The sequence below is a fragment of the Oryctolagus cuniculus genome, chromosome Y, assembly GCF_051225735.1.
Source record: "Oryctolagus cuniculus isolate XC-2025 breed Fujian yellow rabbit chromosome Y, ASM5122573v1, whole genome shotgun sequence".
In the NCBI taxonomy this organism is placed as follows: domain Eukaryota; kingdom Metazoa; phylum Chordata; class Mammalia; order Lagomorpha; family Leporidae; genus Oryctolagus; species Oryctolagus cuniculus.
In genome coordinates, this window is record NC_142889.1 from 13,295,096 (window position 1) to 13,311,376 (window position 16,281).

Genomic DNA, 16,281 nt, shown 5'->3' on the forward strand with positions numbered 1-16,281 from the left:
GATACACTTATTTCTTTGACAGGCCTTATGTTATTAAAATTGAGAAAATTATTTAAAACCAAAGCAATAAGCTACCCTAGAGAGAGAAGTAGAGACAGAAAAAGAGAGAGATCATCCACCCACTGGTTCATCCCCCAGATGGCTGCAACAGCAAGGCCTGGGCCAAGTTAAAGCAAGCAGCTTCATCTGGGTCTCCATATGAGAGCCAGATCCCAAGTACTTGGACCATCTTCTACTGCTTTTACTGCTTTCTCAGGCATATTAGCAAGATCTGGATTAGGAGTGGAAGAATCAGGGTTCAAACTGGTGTATGATATTACAATATGTAATACTGGCATGGCAGGTAGTGGCCTGACCTGCTATCCCACAATGCCAGCTCCCCCCTTGGATTTTCTAATCAGTCCTTACATGACTGACAACTAAGTAGTCAGGTGTTCTGAAAATTCCACTAATGTAAAACTAACCTTTAAGCCAGATGGAAGGATCTTTACACTGTTTAACTCATTGTTAATACAGTTGTCAAATTACTGGCAGGATGTTCAACTCTGCATCTGTGGCTCACAGTTAAAACACAGAATGGGGGTGGGATTTAGCCTAACAGTACAGAAGCCTATGTTCTTCACTGGAGTACCTGGGTTCAATTTCTGGATACGGATATGGCCCATGACTCCAGCTTCCTCCTAATGCAGATCCTAAGAAGCCATGGTGATGGCTCAAGTGGTTAAACTCATGAAACCCACATGGAAAATCTGGATTTAATTTCCAGCTCCCAGTATTGTCTTGCCCCTAACATGGCAGTTGTGAGCATCTGGGGAGTAATTCTGTGGATGGGAAGTCTCTGTAAGTCTCTCAAACAAATAAACAGAAAAGGAATTAATTCCAGAAAAAGAGAAACATAATCTTAGATGTCAGATCACATAAAGCAGGGTTTTTTTAAGATTTATTCATTCACTTGAAAGGTAGACTTAGAGAGAGAAAGAGAGAGGGAGAAAGAAATCTTCTATTTGCTGGTTCACTCTCCAAATGGCCTCAACAGTCAAAGCTGGGCCAGTCAAATGCCAGGATCCAGGAAATTCTTCTGGTCTCCCATGTGGATGTTGGGGCCCATGGACTTGGGACATATTTCAATTCTTTCCCAGGCACATTAGCAGAGAACTGGATTGGCAGCAGAGCAGCTGGGACTCAAACTAGTGCCCCTAAGGGATGCCAGTGTCACAGGCAGTGGCTTTACCTGCATGCAATGCCAGATCTTATAGCCCCATGAGCATCAATCCAATTCTTGGCTGCTCCACTTCTGGTCCTATTCTCTGCTAATGACCTGGGAAAGCAACAGAGGATAGCCCAAGTGGTTGGGCCCCTGCATCCACATGGGGGAACCAGAAGAAGCTCCTGGCCCAGCCCCCGGCCATTGCAGTCATTGGGGGGGTGAACCAGCAAATGGAATGCCTCTCTTTCTCTCTCTAATTCTGCCTTTCAAATATATTAAATAAACCTTAAAATAGTGAGAAAAGAGGAGTAGGCATAGCATAATTACTTGAAATGCCCTCATCCCATTCCTAAATAATTGGGCAAAGTATAATTAGATTGCAGCAAGCTTCTAAAAAGCACATAAAGGAGAATAGCTCTGGGAAGCAGCCTGCTTAATCCACAGTTCACAAAGGAACCCAAATGCAGAAGCTTAAACAGGTTTCCAAGCCTTGACAATCACTCTGACTGTGGAGATGTGAAGCTTATGCCAGCTGGAGAATGAATGAAACATTAACAACCAGAAAATGTAACTCTGGAGGCTGCACACTTTCAGTAATGCGGAATCATCCAAAACTAGAGTAGCAGCTCAACACTCACCCAAAATGAGTTTAAGGTTCTGACCCAGGGTGTCTTTGACATTAGTTTTAACATCAAACATGAGATGTTTGTTGAACACTAACCAATTCTCCAATACCTATTAATTGCCAAACAATTCAGTTGTACCACCATCTAGAGTCAGCAGAGGCCTCAAAGGCTAAGTGCTCAGTGCCACAACAGTCCTCCCACAGATGCCAGTGGAAAAGCCAGTGTTTGCTTTTTCTGGTTACTGGTCTCCATTGTGATGTTATCTAGGGATCCTGCCCAGTCACCTCATTAGCATAAACTTAGCTACTATCTTAAAAGTATGTGTCATGCAGAATCAAAACCACCCCCTTCAGATCAGAGCACAGCTCCACCTGCTGTTGTGGTCATCCGAGGGGTGAATTAGTGGATGGAAGACCTCTCTCTCTATTTCTCTGCCATTCCTTCTCTCTTTGTGTAACTCTGACTTTCAAATAAGTAAATAAATTTTTTTAAAAAAAGCCACCCCTATCACTCAGGAAATTTCCAGTGTCTCTGGATCTGGATCTCTGTGCCAGAAAGTTAAGGCAAGTCCAAACAAATATTTTATTATACCAGGAACTGAAATAAACTCTTTAAATTCACAAATTTTTCTCATCCAACAGAATCTGATCTTCCTATTCTCCATTTACACAAACCATGCTCTGATAAGATCAACTCTGTAAATGTAAAATCAAACTGCTGTGCATCCAAAGCACATTTGCTTTCTAGGTTTCACATCACTTAGCTATGATGGTTTTCTTCTGCTTTTGTCAAATTTTTATTTTTTCCCTTCACAAAGCTGAGAGAATACAGAGTGCATGAATTACTTCTATCTTGTCTCTTGAATATGAGCCTTTAAATTAGCTGACAGTGTCTCTGAGGAATAGGAACCACAGTAAGGAGGAAAAAGTTTTACTTTCCCAAGGTGTAAGCTATCTAGGTGGAGGGTATACAGCAGAGGCCCCAGTCTCAGGGACCCAGCTACTCCCATGACAAGTTCTTCCTCCTGCTGTTCTCCAAGTAGACTGACACAGAAGCTGCTATGCACACCACACTCCTAGGGGCTTTGATCACTGGGGGCATCTCGGGTCATTACCAACAGATGGTTTTAAAACCCAGACAATGGCAGAGTAGAGGGTTTATTGAGAAGACATCACTTTAAATTTTCCAAGGAAAGCCTCAACTCTATGTCATGCTGATAAGACATCAGCACGTAGACAGAGAAATGGAGAGGTGCCCAGATTTTTTTAAAATTTATTTATTTTAATTTGAATTGCAGAGAAAGACAGATTTTCCATCTACTGGTTCACTCCTCCAAATGCCTGAAATGGCCAGACTAGACCAGAGTGAAGACAGGGGACCGAAACCAAATCTACAGTTTGCCTGTGAGCAGCAAAGATCCAAAGACTTGAGCCATCATCACCTACAGTTAGAGAATGAATTAGCAGGAAACTGGATTTGAACCATGGGAAGACCTCAGACACTCTGATATGGGATGTGGCTATCCCAAGCAGCCTCTTAATCAAACATCTGCTCAAATGTCCACTCCAGGACTTCATATATATATACATATATATACACACACACATATATATAATGTACACATTATATATACACATTATACATTATACATATTATACATAATATAATGTATGTGTATAATATACACATACACATTATATATGTGTGTGTATATATATATTACACTGGAGTTTCTACTTTCTCTCCTAGTAAATACAAACAGAAAATAAACCTTTCAAAGACTTATTGATCATTCTATAGAAAAAATCAATTAAAATACAGAAGCTTAAGCTTAATTAAATATATCAAGGGGAAAATATTTTGTAGTGTTGAAATTTCAGTAAGGAACTTGGCATTTGGCAAGGTGGGGAAGAGAGATGAACATTTAGGGATTTACTGCCAGGCTTTACAGTATGGCTTAACATGGTTTATCCCATCTGAAACCCACAGAAAAATAAATCCAATTATGAGCTATCAATGAGTGGTACCAGGTGGGACTTTATAAAAAGTGTTTAATGGGTTTTCAACAGGGTGTCTGCTATAGAAGCCTTTTTACATTTGGCCTCTCCCCTACTGGCCACATGGTCTCTGAGCCACCTCAGGGCTCTGTCAATAAGAAGGCCATCATCAGATGCTGCCCCTCCAAATTTGACCAAAACCGTAAGACAAATAAAACTGTTTTCTGTAACTTTCGCAGTCTGTGATAATGTGTTACTAGCAACAGAAAGTGGGCCCAGATCCCTAGAAGAGCTATGCCAGAGGACCAGGTTGTAGGCTTGAGATCCTGATTCCCCCAAATCTGTCCCTCAGAAAGGAGGGACAGAGGACCCCAGAGATCATGGTTTCTCCTCACAGGAACACCACACATGCATTCTGAATTCTCCCTGAGGACAGTTCCATCCTCCCCACACAAATTGAGGGGACCCCAAGCAGCACAGAAGGAGCTCTAGGTCTGAGCGGAAGTCTCTGAGTGCTGAGTGAGACAAAATGGCCGGTGTCCCGGCTGTAGGCTGAGCTCCCAGCCTGCAGGCCAAGTGGAATGGCCCCACACACTCACCCTTTCCCAGCTTCCAAGGCCTCCCTCTGCACTTCGGAGGACTGCAGTTGTGCAAGATGTTCACAGAATGACAAGCCTCATTCACCTGGGGCCTTTCTCAGCAGCAGAGTTGGAAAGCCCAGTATAGCGGAGCCAGCAAAGAAGATCACCATGGTTATGCAGTGTTGTCCCGGTGCGCTGAATAGACAGTTCTCACAGCCAGTAAGCGCACATGACATCAGAGGAAATGCAACCAATCAGAATCGCCCTTGGCATGGGGGCAGTCACTGGGGGTCATGCAGAGTGAGGACAGTGAGGGATGAAGCCTGGACTAGAGTTTGAAGCCATCTCACCCTCCTATGGCCTTACTCTGCAGACAGCAGGGGATTGGGTCACCTCCTTGGTGACCCAACGCACTGGGGTCCTGTAAACTGCAACAACAAAGTGCTCATGAGTTGCAATTTACAAATGTCTATTGGATCCAGGGCCTTTCTTTGTCTTCATAGTCTTGTTCTATTCTGCCCTTAGGTCACTTGAATATATATTAAGAATATTTAAAGATATTACATTTGTTTCATTTCCCTTAAGAATTTCTTTCCTGGTCTGTATTTGGTCACTTACAATTGCTTCCTGTTTGTTTCTTGCTGGCACATAATGACCCACTTGATTGCATATATTGCTTGCTAATCCAGTAATTTTGCTTAATTCACTTATCAGTTTGGATTTACTTTTGAACTATTTTGGATTATCTTTGTAGATAATAGTGTCATCTTCATATATTGACAATTTAGCTTCTTAAAAATTTTTCCTTATATCTAACATTTTCTTTATGTTTTATTTTCCTGACCACATCTCCACTACATTTGTTGAGGAGAGACTGTGAGAGGATCTCTAGCCCATGGAAAAGGTTTCAATGTTCTTTGTTTATTGTGCTGTTAGTTTTTTGTTTTAAAGATTTTATTTATTTATTTTACAGGTAGAGTTAGAGAGAGAGAGAGAAAGGCTTTCCTTCCACTGGTTCACTCCCCAGGTGGCTGCAATGGCCAGAACTGTACTGATCTGAAGCCAGGAGCCAAGTGCTTCTTCCTGGTCTCCCATGTGGGTGCAGGGGAAAGCAATTGGGCCATCTTTTACTGCTTTTCTAGGCCACAGCAGAGAGCTGGATTGGAAGAGGAGTAGCCAGGACTAGAACTGGTGCACATATGGGATGCTGGCACCACAGAGGATTAACCTACTGTGCCACAGAGCCAGCCCCAAGACAGTCTTTTTTAAAGATTTATTTATTTATTTATTTGAAAGGCAGAGTTACAAAGAGAAAGAGGCAGATGCAGAGAGAGAGAAGAAGAGAGAGAGAGAAAGACAGAGAGAGAGGTCTTCCATCAGCTTGTTCACTCCCCAAATGGCAGTAACAGCCAGGGCTGTGCTGATCTGATCTGAAACCAGGAGCCAGGAGCTTCCTCCAGGTCTCCCATGTGGGTGCAGGGGCCCAAGCACTTCAGCCATGTTCTACTGTTTTCCCAGGCCATAGCAGAGATCTAGATCAGAAGTGGAGTAGCCAGGACTTGAACCGGCACCCATATGGGATCCTGACACTATAGGCAGTGGCTTTACCTGCTATGCCACAGTCTACCCTCTGTTTCTTTCTATGTTTCTTATTTTAATTATAAGAATGAACCCAAAATGATTGATTTTGCCTTTGATTCCAACATATTCACTGAAGCATATAAATTTTCTCCAAGAACTGATTTATATGGAATACCAGGTACTCCTACCTTTGCTTCTACATCCTATACCTGCAGACCCCATCTGCCTCCCAATGGCCCCAACCCCATGTGCCTGTAACTATGCCAGACTCTGTGTGTCTCTAATCATGATCCTGAAACCAGTGTATTCTCTGAAGTATACCATTTTATGTGACTGTGAACCCTGTCAGTCCTTTAGCTTTTGTCATTGAAGAATCTTTGTCTGTCATCCAGCCCAGCTCTTAGAAGACTCTGTCAATTGTGCCTGCAGCATGTGCTGGCTGAATGAATCTACCACTTACAAGAATGACTGATTCCCTTGTCCATATAGCCCACTTCAGGACTTCAGTGTCTCTAACCTTTCTGACCTACAGGGTGACTTTGTTTTTGTCCTGCAGTCTCTCCATTCCCTGTGTCTCAGCTCATATGAGCATTTGGTGACATCTGTCCTTAGTCTGAGAGGGCATGCATTTCTTCAGGTGGCTCTGTGCCATTTATCTGTGTCCACTTTATGTTTCTTCCTTTTCTGTTGGTCCCCATGCCAAGTGGCTGCACATTAAGGATCTTCTGCCTCACAAGTCTTTACCTAGTGTGACAATTTGATTATCTGTTAACCTACTGAAATAATCTTTATGTCTTAAAAGTTAGGTCATGATAAATAAAGCCATTGAGTTATATGTGGGCATAAGTTTGTTTTCATGAGAATTGGATAAATAAATAGGGACATGGTTGCTGCATTGTATGTTGATACTATTGTAGCTTTTATGAGAGCATGTCAAGATATCTTGTAAAGCACCACTATATATTCTCACCTGCCATGAATAAGACTTTCTGGTGTTTTGTATACTTGTAAACCATAGTCATTGTCATTGATGTTTTATATTGTTAACACCCTTATAGGTGTGTACTTCCTCTGTTTTATTGATATGTGAATTTGCATTCACTTAATGTATAGTTGATGCTTTCTCATTATAATTCCCTAATGGTCAGCATATTGTATTTGTTTCTTTTATTCAGATTTTACTAAAGTTTTATCTTTCACAATAAGAGCAAATTTCAGGTGATTTAGAACATTTGTTAAGTTGGGTTCCCAAATCACTTTTTATTGTTTCCATATAGAACTTGATAACTTCAAATTTCCATGCCTCTGTATAATTTGATAATCCATTTTTAATTTATCAAGTGTAAATTTATGGATAAAAATACTAACACTTTGAGTGGATCTTCACTGACAAATGAATCAAGAATCTTCACAGACTCATTTTTCATGGAGAAATATGGTATTGTAGCATTTTACTGGAGTTCTATAAACTGTGAATGTGAGAAGAGAACACAAAACTGCAGTGACATGCAAATAAATACTCAGGGATCACCTCACTCAGTAGCTGTAGTAGACTCATATCTATGCTATAACCTCACACTGAGGGCCACGCAACCTCATGAAAAGCAAAATTACAAGTTACTGTATATTATATATAATCTTTCAAAATTCAGCTAAATTCTTGTACTAAATCTGCCATGTCAAGAGTTTTCTATACCAGATTATATCCATCCTTGAGATTGTACCTCAGAACAGTTTTTCCCCATTTTGATTAGCATTGGGTTTATTCACATAGGATGTGTTCCTGTGTGCCCTTTTACCCTGTAATGTGCACAACAGACATTTCAATACTTTCAAAGTTTCCCAATGCTAGCATAGCAGATTACATAGCAATTGCTCTCTTCTCCCTCTTTCAGTGGAAGGACTTTGAGCTGCTAGTCTCCTGTGAAGAAGACTTTCAGAGATTTATATAAAGCATTTTTGAATGATGCAACAAAATTTCAGCCCTTTCATTCCAAGAGGGTAGAGCTGACTTCTGTGATCTCCTCTAGCAATTTGCTCTTTGTAGCACTCCCTCTCTGTCACCAGGTCTTTGATAGTCTTCTGAAATAGACTTTTAAATCTCTTTTTTTAAAAAAGGATTTATTTATTTATTTGAAAGTCAGAGTTACACACAGAGAGATAAGGAGAGGCAGAGAGAGAGAGAGAGAGAGAGAGAGAGAGAGAGAGAGAGTGAGCTAGAGAGAGAAAGGTCTTCCATCTGCTGATTCACTCCCTAATTGGCCACAACACCTGGAGCTGCATGGATCTGAAGCCAGGAGCCAGGAACTTCTTCCAGGTCTCCCACACAGGTGCAGGGGCCCAAGGACTTGGGCCATCTTCTACTGCTTTCCCAGGTCACATCAGAGAGCTGGATCAGAAATGGGCAGCTGGATTTGAATCAGCACCCATATGGGATGCTGGCATTGCAAGCATCAGCTTTGCCTGCTAAACCACAGTGCCCGCCCCGGCTTTTTAATCTTTTAGTTCAAGATCTTCATTTCCTTATGTAATTGTCCCAAGCCATGCTGATCTTCCTGGTTCTTTCTTCACCATCTCACTGATCATCAGCAGTCTCTTTGTACTGAAACTTCCCTTTTCAATAGACATGTCCTCCTATGCTCTATCACTACAATTAATCTACCTGTCAATATTTGTTCTGAACTTTGGATCATTTATAAATTTGGTAATACATGGATTATATCACAACAGAGTAACTTTTCTTTATGGTTATAAGTTATACACAATTTTTTACATTTGTAGTATTCAAACTACAGTCAGTATTAAATGTGACTTGATAAACAAATTTTGACTGCCTCTTATGATATGCAGTCTGTATTTTGTGCTATTATTAAGAGTCACATTTAGGAATTAACCCTAAAATATGTTGAATTTCAAGTCTTTTATTTGTGTTCAAGGGGCAGAGCTGTTTAATTTCTTGGAATTTATTATCATAGAATAAAAAGGCTTCCTTATGATATCACAATATTTCAAAATGAAGAATTTTTAAAGATGTTATTTATTTATTTGAGAGGTAGAGTTACAGACAGAGATAGGAAGACACAGGGATAAAGGTTTTCCATCCATTCGTTCATTCCTCAAACAGCCACTATGGCTGGAGCTGGGCTGATCTGAATCCAGGAGCCAGGAGTTTTTTTGGGGTTTCCCATACAAGTGCAGAGGTCCAAGTGCTTGGGCCACTTTCCACTGCTTTTCTTTGCCATAGCAAAGAGCTGGATCAAAAGAGGGGCAGGACATGAACCTACACCAATATAGGATACCAGCACCACAGGCAGAGATTTAGTTTACTGCAACACATCAATGGACCCCATAGGCAGAATTTTAAACTCCTGAGTCTCATAGAAAAAAATGATAGCAATTTGAAAAAGAAACAATTTTCAACTTTCATTGAAAAAAAATTGACTTCATATAACATGAGACTTTGGAAAAAGCTAATCTACAGCTGGACATGAGAGTGAAAAGATTATTTTTAAAAAGAGCATTATGCTTAAGATTGAAATGTGTTATGATTAACATTTACTTCTTTAGCAATTATTTTACAATGGACTTATAGCATGTGATATAAATCAGTCTCAACAGAATATTCTCTGGGACATTTGCTGAAGATTTTTTATAAAAAAAAAAAAAAAAAACTAGTATTCTGGGAGTGCTAGGTGGTATTCTGCTAGACAAGATTTATCAGAGGGGATCTTGTCTAATAGGAGATTGCTGTCAAATGTGCATTTCCAGAACTGTACCAGGCTGAAGCCAGAAGTGAAGAATGCAATCCATGTCCCACACCTAGGCATAAGACTTACTTGAGACATTTCCACTGCCTCCCAGGGTCTGCAAGTATGAATAAGCCTTGTTCAAAGTAGAGACAAATGAGACTGTCCACTTCTTTTGTCTTCATGAGATGCTTAGAGGACAATCTATAAGAAAGCTGGAGGGCCAGCACCGTGGCTCACTAGGCTAATCCTCTGCCTTGCAGCACCGGCACACCAGGTTCTAGTCCTAGTCGGGGTGCCGGATTCTGTCTCTGTTGCCCCTCTTCCAGGCCAGCTCTCTGCTGTGGCCAGGGAGTGCAGTGGAGGATAGCCCAAGTGCTTGCGCCCTGCACCCCATTGGAGACCAGGATAAGTACCTGGCTCCTGCCATTGGATCAGCGTGGTGTGCCGGCTGCAGCGCACCAGCTGCAGCGGCCATTGGAGGGTGAACCGATAGCAAAGAAAGACCTTTCTCTCTCTGTCTCTCTCTCGCACTGTCCACTCTGCCTGTCAAAAAAAAAAAAAAAAAAAAAAGCTGGAAATCAGTGCTCAAGAGTGGCTCCAGTTCACTGCATCTATTCACTTATTTCTTTTTTTTTAACTTTTATTTAATGAATATAAATTTCCAAAGTATGGCTTATGGATTACAATGGCTTCCCCCCCATAACGTCCCTCCCACCCGCAACCCTCCCCTTTCCCACTCCCTCTCCCCTTCCATTCACATGAGGATTCTTTTTCAATTCTCTTTATATACAGATCAGTTTAGCATACATTAAGTAAAGATTTCAACAGTTTGCTAACACACAGAACATAAAGTGAAAAATAATAGATGATTTTTTTAAATGATGATGAAATCAGATCAGACCTATTGTCATGTTTAATCCCAGTGAGAGTCAAGTTGGGAATTGATAATTTCTTCTTTTTTTTTTTTTTACAGAAGATCAGGTTAGTATACATTAAGTAAAGCTTTCAACAGTTTGCACCCCCATAGAAACACAAAGGGAAATATACTGTTTGAGTACTTGTTATAGCATTAAGTCTCAATGTACAGCACACTAAGGACAGAGATCCTACATGAGGAGTAAGTGCACAGTGACTCCTGTTGTTGACTTTGCAAATTGACACTCCTGTTTATGGCATCAGTAATCTCCCTATGCACCAGTCATGAGTTTCCAAGGCTATGGAAGCCCGCTGAGTTCACCGACTCTTATCTTGTTTAGACAAGGTCATAGTCAAAGTGGAGGTTCTCTCCTCCCTTCAGAGAAAGGTACCTCCTTCTTTGATGACCCGTTCTTTCCACTGGGATCTCACTCACAGAGATCTTTCATTTAGGGTTTGTGTTTTTTTTTTTTTTTTTTTCCAGAGTGTCTTGGCTTTCCATGCCTGAAATACTCTCATGGGCTTTTCAGCCAGATTGGAAAGCCTTTCACTTATTTCTAATATGTATATTTGATGTGAGAGTGACCAATCCAGCTCTCTGCTATGGCCTGGGATAGCAGAACATGACCCAAGTCCTTGGGCCCCTGCACCCACATGGGAGACCAGGAAGAAGCACCTGGATCCTGGCTTCAGATTGGCACAGCTCCAGCCATTGTGGCCATTTGGGAGTGAACCAATGGAAGGAAGACCTTTCTCTCTGACTCTCCCTCTCACTGTCTGTAACTCTACCTTTCAAATAAATAAATAAAATCTTTAAAAGAAAGTGACTTTTCACATTTTTATCAACTGTTTAAATTGAAGAGTTTATTTTCTTATTGTTGATTAAGTTTTTGATAAATTTTAAATACAATTCCTCTACTGTTTCCTCACATGGCACTTGTCTTCCACTCTTTGAACTGTATCTTTTCAAATATTCATTCATTCATTTATTCATTCATTCATTTGAAAGGGATAACAACACACATGGAGAGAAAGTGAGAGTGAGAGCGCAAGAGAGAGAGAGAAAAGAGGAAAGAGGAGAGATAGGGAAATATCTTCCATCTGCTGGTTCACTACCCAAATGCCCACAATAACCAGGTCTGGGCCAAGCATAAGCCAGGAGCCAAGAACTTTATTCTGGTCTCCTATGTGGGTAGCAGCAACCCAAGAATTTGGGGCAATTTCTGCTGACTTCTCAGGCACATTTCAAGGAGGCTAAATGGTGATCATTGAGACTATAAATGTTGGCTTTTATTTCTGAGGCAGGCATTCTGAGTATGCACTGTCATGATGTCTGCAACTCTGAAGTGGTTCACAGAAAATGCACACATAAATAGATGAAGCAAAACCCACAAAACTGTAGCAAGTGTTGAACTTAGTGAAGGTGCATGGGTGCTCATTGTGTTTTCCTTACTTCAAAAAATTTAGGGTGTACAAACTTCATACATTTCATATATACAAATTTGGGAGCACAGTGATTCCCTTCACCCTATCCTCCCTCCTGCCCATACTCCCACCCTTCTTCCTCCCTCTACTATTTCTATTTTTATTTTTTTGTTGAAAAGGTATCTCTGTTACAGTGCAACATTTTATAAGAAATACATGTCTACAAAGAAGTGAAACAATATAGATGTGCTTTACATCAACAGATACTCTTCTTACTCTGAAAATAATTGACCCACTGTCAATGATATGAATCAGTCAAAAATATGTTTAACAGAGTCCTACAGGGCACCTATATAAGACAACACTCAATGTATATACATTTGACACTGCCCAAGTGAGGATATTAATTTTTGAAGAACATTAAACACAACTTGAGGTCTTTTATTCCATGAATGATTGAGGTAGGAGTCTCCATACATCGCCATTTTCACAGATACATCTTAAGTCAAATGAAAGTTTCCAAAAAGACAGAAATCTCCAAAACTGAACCATCAGACTATGTACCAAGTCTTTCTTTCTTTAGATGAACAAGGTTAGGAATTCTACGTGCATCAAAAGATTTACTAAAGATAATACAAGTTGTAATATAGTTTGTAGACATGTTTGTAAATAATACCACAAATTTCAATTAGGATTTTATGTGTTAAAAAGCTTTGAAAGTGTTTAAAAATAAATAGCACAAACATTCATGATAAAACAAATAGTACTGTGCCTGTTGAAATGTGTTTCCACATCTATTATAAAAGAAACAACTGCTGTTTCTTGCTGTCAATCAGCAACTTCTCACCTTTTTTTTTAGTGTCATATTTTTAGGTAACCATGGCCAGTTTAATTCTAATAAAATAACCTTAGGATGTGAACTTAAAATATTTTTTCCATTTCCTTAACCCAAAGAATGATCATATGAAGTATACATCATATATACTCATTTTTGTATATTATGAAAAAGGTGAAAATAAATGAAGATTCAGATTAAATGAACTGCTTTTAATAAGTTATAAGTTTAACATTTTAATATGTTATATGTCTTAAAGTAAACATTATTAAAAGTAAATTTTAATTAATTAAAAACAAAATAGTAAAGCCACTGCTAAAATTAAAAAAAATAAAAGAATGAAGAAAAACCACATCATGATGTAGAAAAATCTACTTGGTTTGCATCATTTGGTATCATTAAGTAGAAGAATATTTAATGAGACAAGTTTCATAACAGACCTCTTCATGGTCAAAAATGCTTTCTATTAAATATTAACATGTAATGAAGGATACAGAAACTCAGGAGGTCAGAGTCCAAAGAAGCATCCACACTTCCAGAGTGTGTGGTTGACCAGAAAAGTGCTTAGTCAGCTGTAATTTAGGAAGTAAGAGAACTAATAGACCTCTGCCTATTCCAGAAAAAAAGACTATTACAAAGTTCAGATTTACATCTGGCTGTAAAAAATTAAGATTCAGAAAGACCATAAAAGTTTTATTTTAACCACATATTTACAAAAAAAAAAAAGCAATTCATACATGAAAACTGGGTTTCCCTTGGTTTTAATACATCAAAAGGATATAATCTAATCTAACTCATGCAACACTTTCAAAGGTACAATGCATTGGAAATATATTTCCCATTGTAGTGGACATTTCTACAAAGCAAATGCCTATGGGTGCTTCTGAACTTGCAAAAAAAAAAAAAAATCATACTTGGTGGAAACAATGAAGACAGCCTTCAGGAGTCTCAATACACATTGCAACATGATTTCCTCTCCCTCAGTTTGCTTACTGACTTCCGGTCACTTGATTAGAAGGCCTGTTTTTTCATTGCTTCTTTGCTAACTGCTGTTGGTACTTTGCAGGCTATACATTTTAAACTTCTGTAAAGAATATTAAAAGCTACTTCATGAAATTTAATTTTGTGCTGAATATTCTTCAAAGAACTTTATAAATAATATTTTAAATGATTCTTCAAATTCACTTTTTGTTATATCATATTGTTGCTTTCTCCAACTTTATTCACAAATGATCTAGTTCCAGGTAAATTTCAGAGGTATCCAAGCACTGGCACTCTTCTAATAAAGTCAACCACCACAGGAAAAGCCCCTGAACAAGAGAAAGAATCCATAAGTTTTGAAAAACACACCTACCAAAGGCCAACTGATGAGGACTACAAATACACCACCCAGGAAAAATCCAGTGTCTTTCATTTTATGTGTTTGAAAGAAGAATCTGAATGTTCTTTCTAAACCAATTACAAAAGCCAAGCCAGCCACAAACAAAACATTTCAATAGGAAGTAACACTTTGTCAAAAAAGAACCATTCCAAAGAATAGGAAAAACACTCCAAATCCTGTAATCCCATTCCAATTTTCTGGGTGTCTGTTAAGGAGATCATGGCTGTGGTGGTAAGGGCAGCAGTGGCAGCAGCTCAGAATGCCAATGGTGGGAAGCTGAGTCAGGAGAAATGAACCCATTTTTATTTGTAATCTCAGATTCAAATGGGCACTCAACACTGGTGAGTATTACACTATACTTCCCAAGGACATTGGTTTCTCCACTATCCATGTTACTTTTCCAAACCCTTTTCCTCCTCAAATTTGTATCAACCCTGACTGTCCCTTACTGTCTACTGATGACCTGGATCATACTTCATTGAGCAAGTATAATGAATGAGTTGGGAATTCTAATATTCCTACCATGCAAGACACCTTCCCCACATATAAATTCTACCTTCTCTCTCCTCTTTCAACAGATGATGTGTTCCTGATTCTATAGGCTTCTCACTTTGGGTTTTGGATGAACTCTCAACTACTTCTGCAAAAAATTCCCCTCTCTATTAAGTATTTATGCAGAAAAGAAGGAAGGAAAGAAGGAAAAAAGGGAGGAATGGAGGGAGGAAAAAGGAGAGGGGGAGGAGGGAGGGAAGAGAAAAAGATGTTTCCTTGATCACACCTCCTTTAGAGTTACAACTTCAATTCTCTCCTTTCTTTCCCTAAAGTGCTTTCTACAGTCATTCTTTCATTCCCTCACTTTTTATCCTCTCATCTCATCAGTCTACTCTAACTGGACTTTATCCTCATCATTTCATAGAAGCTGTGCTAAGCAATATCGCCAACAACTTCAATCTTGTCTAAGTCAATGTCACTTCCCTGCCTTTATCTTAAACTCGCAACAGCATTCAGCTGTTTTGCTACTTCCTTCTCCTTGGACCATTTTCTTTCTTTTTCTTTTTTTTAAGATTTTTTTTATTTACCTGAAAGGCAGAGTTACAGAGAGGCAGAGGCAGAGGCAGTGGCCGAGAGAGAGAGAGAGAGAGAAAATCTTCCATCCATTGATTTACTTCCCAAATGGCCACAACACCCAGAGCTATGCAAATCTGAAGCCAGGAGCCAGGAGCTTCTTCTGGGTCTCACACACAGGTGCAGGGGACCAAGGAGCTGGGCCACCTTCTACTGCTTTCCCAGGACATGACAGGGAGCTTGATTGAAAGAAGAGCAGCCGGGACTAGAACTGATGCTCATATGGGATGCTGGCACTGCAGGAGGCGGCTTTAGCCAATATCCCATGGCGCCAGCCCTGAAACATTTTCATTCTCTTATTGTACCACATTATCTCAGCATTCCCCTCCTCATTCTCCTCTTCCTTATTATTTTTTGTTATTCTTCTTGCTTAACTAATTGTGTATGCACAGTTAGTTCACAACATTAGATACAATTTTTTAAAAAAAGATTTATTTATTTATTTTGAGAGGTAATGTTACACATAGAGAGAGGGACAGACAGAAAGGTCTAGCCATCGGTTCACTCCCAAATGGCTGCAAGGGCTGGAGCTGTGTCCATATGAAACCAGGAGCCAGGATCTTCTTCTGGGCCTCCCATGCGGGTGCAGGGGCTGAAGGACTTGGGCCATCTTCTACCGCTTCCCCAGGCTGTAGCAGAGTGCTGGATTGGAAGCGGAGCAACCGGGACTTGAACCAGTGCCCACATGGGATGTCAGCACTGCAAGCAGCGGCTTTACTCGCTAGGACACAGGGATGCCCCATTTACCAATCATTTTAAGGCTGCAGGAGTAGGGAGGGGGTGGTGGTTTCTGAAGAATTCACAAATGCAGCTCATTCAAGTAAAGTGCTCCCACCCAACCGCACCACTATATACGTTG

The 16,281-nt window shown here is 40.0% G+C and overlaps 2 pseudogenes; both read right to left on the bottom strand.

The window, feature by feature from the left end:
• The window catches only part of LOC127485582 (uncharacterized), a 226,917-nt pseudogene that overhangs the window by 183,543 nt on the left and 27,093 nt on the right, over positions 1 to 16,281 (bottom strand).
• On the bottom strand, positions 14,108 to 14,518 carry LOC100341221 (vesicle transport protein GOT1B pseudogene; annotated as a pseudogene).